This window comes from Cheilinus undulatus, linkage group 7 (assembly GCF_018320785.1).
Source record: "Cheilinus undulatus linkage group 7, ASM1832078v1, whole genome shotgun sequence".
Taxonomy (NCBI): domain Eukaryota; kingdom Metazoa; phylum Chordata; class Actinopteri; order Labriformes; family Labridae; genus Cheilinus; species Cheilinus undulatus.
Window position 1 is genome coordinate 37,867,796 of NC_054871.1, and position 9,559 is coordinate 37,877,354.

The window sequence follows — 9,559 nt, forward strand, 5'->3', positions numbered from 1 at the left end:
TCATCCTCATTTGATTCTTTCTGAGTACAATAAGAACAAAAGAGGAAAAGCAGGAACAATCAGTTAGTCGTCTCCCCTCAACATTGATTGAAATCACTGACTCACAAGGATTTTTTATGCCTCACTTCCTTCAAAATCGTACAACATCCCAGCCTGCGAAAACACTGAATATTTTAAACCCCCTATGAGCAGACTGGAGGAGAACACAGGAAAAGGCGAGCTCATTTTAAAGCACAACTTAATGGAGCCGTGCACCTTGGTGCAATGCTGCTCAGAGGGGGCCGTGTCGTTTATTCTCCCTGAATAAAAAATAAACCCTGTGTTCGTCACAGTCCAACATTTTTAAACTCCTGCTTTAGAGGTTCTCTTTACAGGAAATCTGCAGTTTATATAACAGAAAGTCAAAGCGTGACACATACAAAGCTGCTATCTAAAATGAAACACTCCCTGTTCAAATGGAGGGATGTTGAATGTGCTCACAGGGGAGTTTCCTCCTGTTGGATTGAAGCTGAATTTATCCATTAAGTGCTTTAAACACTCTGAGGCTGCCTCGAGCCAACAGCCGGACCTCGGCTCTGTGAATTAACAGGCAGACGGGTTACTTCAGGTGTGAAGAGGAACCTGTTCACCTGAACTTTTTTTGTCTTTGAAAGGTAATTTAATCTATGAATCTAACAAAAAATGTACAGGGAAAAAAATTGTAACATTCTTAAAAAATTCAACCCAAAAAGTGATCACAGAGGATCTATTTCAAATTCCATATATCTTCTAGATATTACAGACAATACAGAGAGAATATTGCCATTAAACATCTATGAGAATAATCTTTAAAGAAGAACAGAATCAAAACCGATGACCATGCCTGACTTGCCATTGCTTTTCTTCTTGACTTGACTCTCAGTCCATTGAGGTTGCCTGCAGGTAGAGAGGGGCGGAGCCAGGTAGTTTGATGTCTTTCATGGAAGCAGCCTGGGCCTGTGTTCATTCGCTTATGTATCTCTTAGGGATGCACTGATATCACTTTTTTTTTAGACCAACAAGTACACACACTCAACTCACATAAATGACTGAGCCCCTGAAAGACCCTGTAGGGACCCTCCCAAACTGATTTATAAAACAAAATCCTCCTTTTGGTTCTTCCATTCCAACTTATGTGCATGGAGCCAGTCTGTGGCACTGCCCAGGTTGCTCTGATAGCAGCCTTCAGCTCGTCTGTATTGTTGAGTCTGGTGTCTCTCATCTTCCGTTTGAGATTCTCTATGGTGTTCAGGTCAGACCAGTTGGCTGGCCAATCAAACAAGTGCTCAAATAAGTGCTCTAAAATCTCCTGGTAGAAGGCTGACAGCGTTGACTCTGGACTTGATAAAGCACAGTGGACAAACAGCAGTGGATGAATGGCACCCCGAACCATCGCTGACTGTGGAGACTGAAAACACTGGACTTCACCTTGGATTAACTGTCTCTCTGATCTTCCTCTGGACTCTGGTACTTTGATTCACTAATAAAAAACAAAATTTAGTTTAATCTGAAAACAGGACTTTGGACCACTGAGCAACAGCCCAGTTCTTTTTCTCCTTAGCCCAGGTGAGAAGCTTATAATGTCACCTGTGGTTCAGGAGTGGCTTGAGACTAAGAACACATCACTTGTAGCCTGTATCCTGGACCCGTCTGTGTGTGGTAGCTCTTGATTCACTGACTCAAGCCTCAGTACACTCCTTGTGATGTTCCCCTAAAATCCTGAATTAGCTTTTTTTGACAACCAGAGTGAGGTAATAAAGGCTCAGCAAACCTTTGCAAATTTGACTTTTCCACAATATAAGAAACAGGGATGACTTAAGAAAGCAAATCATTTGTAACTGATCTTTCTTCTTATACTGCAGAATTTCCAGTGAGAGACATATCTCATCAAATGCATGGAACTGCAATAAATTTTCAGATGAAATAAAGGGTAAGACAGTATTATCTATGGATACCGTTTATGCTGATGCTAAATCAGAATGATTTTTTGGTACATATCTGTCCAGCCCTACCTCAAGCACAATCTCAGAAAGACGTTTTCAAGCAAAAATCTTCAAACCAGCCATTAAGGCTGACCAGATTTCCTCCAAGGGCATGGGTGGATTTTTTAAAGCATTACCCCACTGCCCGGAGGCTTATCAAATATGAATAGAAGACGGCTCAATCGATTCGAGTGGGCGAGTAATCAGAGCAATGCAGTCTAAGGGCTGAAATCCAGGCCTCCATCTCGGACCATAAGTGCACACATTGGAGAAATACACACACATCTGTGCGCACAATCACACATGCATGCACTCACAGGTCTGATTAATTTTCTCTGACAGACATAGTTGTGCAATTAGAAAGTTCAGTGTCTAGGTTTTGTGGTTCAGGATGGCTTAATTATTAATTTGAAATTATACATGAATAATAAAAGAGAGTTTTTAGAGACACTTTGGTGCTTGATTTTGATTTTTTTCCACCTCTAATCCTCACAGAAGCTGAAACACAAGTCCTGAAATTTACATTATATTTTCTAAAGGTTAACTATAAGGACAACAAGAACCTGAACCACTGTGATGGGTGCCACCTTTGAAATTAGATGGTTTTCCTGCTGGTTATTCCACTGTCAACTGTTAGTGATATTAGGAAGTGGAAGCATCTAAGAACAACAACAATGAAGCATAGGACCACATAAAATCCCGGAGTGGAATCAACGACTGCTAAAGCGCATGGTGCATAAAAGTCACCAATGCTCTGCTGATCCATAGCTGAAGAGTTGTGAACTTCCACTGGATTTAAAGTCAGCCCAAAAACTGTGCAGCAGGAACGTCATGGAATGGGTTTTCATGGCTGAGCAGCTGCATGCAAGCCTCACATCACCAAGTCCAATGCAAAGCGTCAGATGACTGTGGACCAATGGAAATGTGTTCTGTGGACATGCTTCTCTGTTAGACCATCAGATGGGTGAGTCTGGGTTTGGCAGGTGCCAGGAGAATGTTACTAGCTTGGCTGCATTGTGCCAACTGTGAAGTTTGGTGGAGGAGGGATAATGGTATGGGTCTGTTTCAAAAGGTTTGGGCTAGGCCCCAATCTAAATGCTTCAGCATAATATGACATTTTTGGCAATGCTATGCTTCCAACTTTGTGGCAACAGTTTGGGGAAGGCCCTTTTTATTTCAGCACTCAGAATGTTGACCTCAAGCCCATCTCTTTTGTCCAACATCAGTGCCTGACCTTGTAAATGCTCTACAGCAGGCCATTCAATTAGCGGCCTGGGGGCCACATGTGGCCCAGAACCAGCCCCCAAGTGGCCCAGCCTGTGGTCATGCCAGAGATGCAGGGGGCAACCTGTTTTCACAAATTCCCACAGTATTTCAGACCGTGAACGTAACACTCTGGGGCTAGCAATGCTGACAGAAATAGCCCCAAGATACCAATTATGGAAGCATGTCCTTTTCAACTGTAGCTACAACAACTGTGCAAATTTAGTTTTTATGGAGAATTTTTTTTATTCTATTTACACAATTTCATTGTATTTTTTCATCCTATTTATCTTATTTTTATTCAAGTGAAAAAAAACATTTCTACTACCTCAGGTTAGGTTCAAATACAGCTTTGTTGTTGTGTTTTTATGCACTTTTTGATGTTCTTTTGTCATGTTACTACTATGAATAAAAAGTGCATATTTTTCATCAAATTGATCTGTATTGGTTTGAAATTTGACATTACCAGCTGCTTACTGGGTGCCAAACGTGCCTGGCCCAGCTACATTTCCTGATTTTAAAATTTGGCCCAGTTGAATTGAATAGCCCTGCTCTACAGAAGGAATGGGCACGAATTCCTACAAAAACACTCCAAAATCTTGTGGAAAGCCTTCCAAGAAGAGTGGAGGCTGCAATAGCTGCAAAACTCAATATTAGAGTACATGTAGGTGGTTGGAGACACTTTTTAACGGCTATTCTCCCCCATCAGGTCATTATCCTGCATATCAAGAAAATAATAGTATACTTTTAAGGAGGAGGCAACCAATTAATGGCCTGAACATCATAAGGGCCAATATTCAGCATTTTGTTGATTAACATTATCAGCGCTTTATTTCACAGATTGCTGATAAAATAAATAAATCAAAAAGTGAGTTACATTGGCTACACTACTAGTTGTGTCTTCCCACCTCTTTCTAATACAGTACAGGCACTACGGGATGAGATCTAATGAAAACATCAGTTAAATCTGGAGAAAAGTCAAAACATAAAGATAATGACACACAGTGGAAAAATGTCAACATCTAGATCAATGCGTTCTACTTTTCACAAGAGGAGAAAGTGAGGGCTCTATGGAGAGAGAACAAATGTGATTAGTCCCCTGAGGGCATGCAGAGCTGTTGTGTATATTGTAATAATAATGTGGTATTTGCTGTCCTGCTCTGTTCAGCAGATTTCACACAGGTTTGACGAGTTACACAGAGAGATTAGCAAAGACACATACTGCAAGCTTTGCAGAAAAAAAACACTGATTAATATGCTCAAAACAGGAAATGATTTGAGAGCTTCTTGAAAGAGAAGTACAAAAGTGTTTTCATTGGTTCATGGTATGCTGAGGAAACCTTCAGCTTCACAGAGACCCTTCCTGCTCACCTGTCCCCCTCCCCGGTGGCTGACACGCCAAGTGAAGCTGGGACAGATTAAGTGAGGCAGGGCTCATATAGGACACGGCTCTTTTGTTGTGGGAGGCTTATTCATTATTCACCTGATCTGAAAAACAGACTGCAAACCAACTGCACAGCTGTCATTGAGCAACAAGGCGTAGGCACAAATTATTCATGACTCTGCAAAGAAAAGGCAGCAGAACAGGAGGAAAATAATAACAAGAGACATCAGCAAGGCAGCTGACAGGCTGAACACGTGTGGGCAAAGATGGCCTGTTTGGGGCTGACAAGCTTACTGCTAGAGTGTCTGACACATCATACCAAATTTAAGGGCGTTTTCACACCTAGAGTTTGTTTGCCCTGCTCTGAATCATGGACCATTTTTTAACATTTATGTATTATTACTTTAAGCTTAACCTGAGTTCACATGGGGACATTTACCTACTTAACAACTTAACATGAAACAAGTGGGACATATATCCAACCAACTTTTTAGAGTAATTTGGAGTAGACTTCATGATTGAGTCACACCAGTAGCGTTTACATTGTAGTTTAAGAAAAACTGAGTAAGCAGCTGGAGATGTTTATGGTAGTGATGTTTCAAGGTGAACAATTTCACAGCCAGTTAAACTTAGAGTAAAACTGTGTGTAGTTGACTGGTCTACAGTCAAGAAAACACTCATATAACACTCAAAACGGATCACTTTTCAACCCAATTCCAAAAAAGTTGGGGTGATATGTAAAAATGTAAATGAAAACATAATGAATTTATTTGCAAATCTCACAGACTCATATTTTATTCACAATCAAACATAAACAACATATCATGAAAAAATATAGAATTTAATGGCAGCAATACATTTAAAAAAAGTTGGGACGGGCAACAAACGGCTGGAAAAACGAAGTAGTACTAATGAGAAACAGCTGGATGAGCATTTTGCAACTAATTTGGTTAATCTGCTACAGGTCAGTAACATGACTGGGTATAAAAAGAGCATTTTAGAGAGGCAGAGTCTCTCAGAAGTAAAGATGGGCAGAGGTTCACCAATCTGCCAAAAATTGGGCAAAAAATTTTAGAACAATTTCAGAATGTTTCTCAACTTCATATTGCAAAGACTTTGAATATTCCACCATCTACAGATAATAATATTAGAGAATCTGGACAGATCTCTGTGCATAAGGGACAAGGCTGAAGGTCAATATTGGATGCTCATGATCTTGGAAATCCCTGCGTTCTCTCAGGAACACTTCCAGAAATCATTCTGCTTACACAGTCCTCTGTGCCATCCACAAATGCAAGTCAAAGCTGTATCATGCAAAGAAGAAGCAATATGTGAACACAAACCAGAAATGCTACTGTCTTCTTTGGGCCAAAGCTCATTTAAAATGGACCGAGGTAAAATGGAAAACTGTTCTGTGGGCAAATAAATCCAAAATTTAAATTCATTTTGGAGATCACAGACACCATGCCCTGCATACTCAAGAGGAGAGGAACCATCCACCTTTTAAGTGCACAGTTCAAAAGCCTGTACTCTGATGGTGTGGCGGGGCAGCGTACACATCTGGAAAGGCACAATCAATGCTGAAAGTATATCGAGGGTTTAGAGCAACATATGCTCCCATCCAGACAACGTCTCTGTCAGGGAAGGGCTTGCATATTTCAGCAAGACAATGCTAAACCACTTACTGCATCCATCACAACAGCATGACTTCACAGTAGAGGGGTCTGGGTGCCGAACAGGCCTGCCTGAAGTCTAGACCTTTCACCAATAGAAAACATTTGGAGCATTAGAAAACGAAAAATCTTACACAGACAACTCAGGACTATTGAGCAGCTAGAATCTTATATCAGACAAAAAAAGGACAATATTCCTCTCCAAAACTCCGGTGACTAGTCTCCTGACTCCCAAAAACATTTACAGACTGTTGTCAGAAGAAGAGGAGATGCTACACAATTATAAACATGGTCCTGTCCCTACTTCATGGAGATGTGTTGCTGCCATCAAATTCAAAATAAGCTAATATTTTTTATGAAACAGTAAAATGCCTCAGTTTCAATATCTGGTGTGTTGTTTATGCTCTATTGTGAATAAAATATGGGCTAATGCAATTTGCAAATGATTCCATTTTGGTTTTGTTTACATTTTACATAGCCTCACAACTTTTTTGGAAATGGGGTTGTATTTAAGATCAACTATCCTGAGTGATATTTTAAAAGATTCTGCCCATCCCATGAATGTATGCAGTTGCCCGGACAGATGTAAAATATATCCCATACAACTGACGCCTTCTTTTAAAAAGTTTGTTATCCCAAAATTTGAAGAATTTGAGTCACAGTTTTTCCCATTGAGAGAGGTGTTTTTTTTGGTTGGCATTGATGCATTCAAATCAAAATGCCCACAGAATCCCAGAGCAGAGATTACTTTTCTATTTAATGATTTTAAATGAGGTTTAAAATATGGTATTCTTGTTACCTACACACCAAATTTTCCTTATGAAGAGTTAGCTCTATTCAGTGTAACCAGTATACCAGTATAAAATGCAGGGACGTGGGCTGTCAACAAAGCAGCCACTGGTATCACATGTTGCACAAGACCAGAAGCTACTGAAAATGTCCCCCTATTTATTGTGAATTGAAGCCTAGCGCTTCACTGCTTACAACATACTGGGATACCGTACATAGCAATGCAAATCAGACTGAGGTGGATGCCACTTTTTATTAGCTTTTCTCCCTTATTTGATCATAATCCTGCATTTAAAGGAAATAGAGGTATACTGTTAGGTAAATAAACCTTGTGGGGCGCAGGTTTGGTTAAAGACTCTTCAGTTTAAGACAATAAATGACCAGCGGAGTTGGGCAGAGTGACTTGTGGGCTGTGAGTCTGTACTTCACAACTATCACTGCAGGCTGAGTGCTCAACTACTGTGTTGTAGCTAGACTGAAAAATTCTACATGGTGATAACAGATGGCTAAAAAGAGCTACAAAGTAGCACAGATAATTTCTGTATTAATGAAATTGATCTGATAGTCAACAATAGAGTGATATGTTGTACAACAAACAAACAAACATATTCTTAAAAAGCTTTGAAATTTCGGAAATGTCATAAAATTGTCATACAATTTGAATTTATTACACAAAATAACTTCTATCACAGAAAACATAAAAAACATTAGTACAAATATATGCAGGGTTTCATAAGAAAGTGATAGAATTTTACAATGACTTGACTATATGTCAATGATACCGTTTGTCTCGAGACGTGGATAGTGTTGTTGTTTTCATTTTTCAGGCCTGTTTATTATGGCACGTCCCAAAGTGTTTGTGCGTGTTGTGTTGCGTGCGTACATACACCAGTGACAAAAGGAAGGCCAAATGAGAGCCGACATTTTGTCCGACTGTCTTGAAAGCTTTCCATTAGCCGGGCTCTGTTCTGAGGATCTGAGGCCCTGAACAGCATGAGTCCTTGGGGGACTGGTGGTGGTGGGTGGTGGACTAGTGAGTGTATGTGTGTGGGGCTAGCTGGGATGGGGAACCCACAAGCTTGATGACAGGGAGGGGGTTGACAGGGCTGTCGGCTCATTTAAAGACATGTTTATCTGGTTCATTAAGCATTACATATCACTGGACGATTCGGATGTGCGCTGTCACTCAGGAAGAAAAAAAGCTGCTCTGCTGCTGCTCACTTTGATGTGGAGTCTGTGTCACAGTCACCTTCTCTTTGTGTGTGATTACACATATCATTTTATAGTGTATAACTGTACAAAATGACCTGTGTTCACCCCTTTTACCCATTCTGCTCCTACACTGTGCTCTCACCTTGTTGGCCTGGATTCATCATTTAGCTGCAGTCATGTCTAGTAACATATGAATCCTTAAGGTGACATTAAAAGGATCCACTCGGGCTAAAAGGCTCGAAAACAAAAGATTCTCCTCTCTTCAGGGGAAAGAAAACACATGGAAAAGGAAATCTTGACAAGACAGAGAGCTTTATATCCTTTTAGCGTGCAGTTGATACTCTTGTTCACTTGTAAAAGGTTTTACATCACTTAGATATTGATGTGTGGAGTGTTAAGCTGTAAGATTCATGCACAAATCATTGCATTCATGTGGGAAAAAGACTTGACTGCAGTGAAAGACAGGGGGCTGGAGACTAAACCTAATTTTTTTAAAGATATCAATGAAAATATGTCAAAGATGCAACTACTACTTCAACTAAGTGCCTGTGAAATGTTACCACTCAGAGAGCATAAATTATTTGGCCATCTCTTCATTTAAGGAATAGTGATTTTGCATATGTATATGCCTTTACATACAGTAACCTACTGAGAAGTAGAGAGCGCATTTGTGCTGATGTCCACCATACTGTAATGCATAAAACATTTCTAAATATGTTTGTTCATTACCCATCAGGATTGTGGAGGAGGTTTTGAGCAGACCCTAATTGTCATCAGGCAAGAGACAGGGTTTACCCTGGACTGGTCACCAGTCAATCACAGGGCTGACATACCTAGAAGAACAAACGTTCATACTCACACTCAAGTTTAGAGTGATAAGTGACCTAATAAGCATGTCTTTGGACTATGGGAGGAAACCGGAGCACCCTGAAGGACCCACAAATGCACCAGGAGAACATACAAACTCCATGTTGGACTGGGGGCTCACACCTTTTGGTTGTGAGGTGGCAGGGCTAACCACAGCACCACTGTGCAGCCCTTGAAAAGTTTTGAACTTGATTTATTTTACAGTTTTGATCAAAATAAAATGAATTTCTGCAAAGCCATTTTCATCAATTAGATTATGAAATCTGTGTTTGCAAAGGTGCTCACTGCCTTGAGGATATTAGGTAGCAGACACATTTGTGCAGTAAAAGTTTTTTTTTAAAAAGTAACACATAGCTCAAGGTACTTTAAAA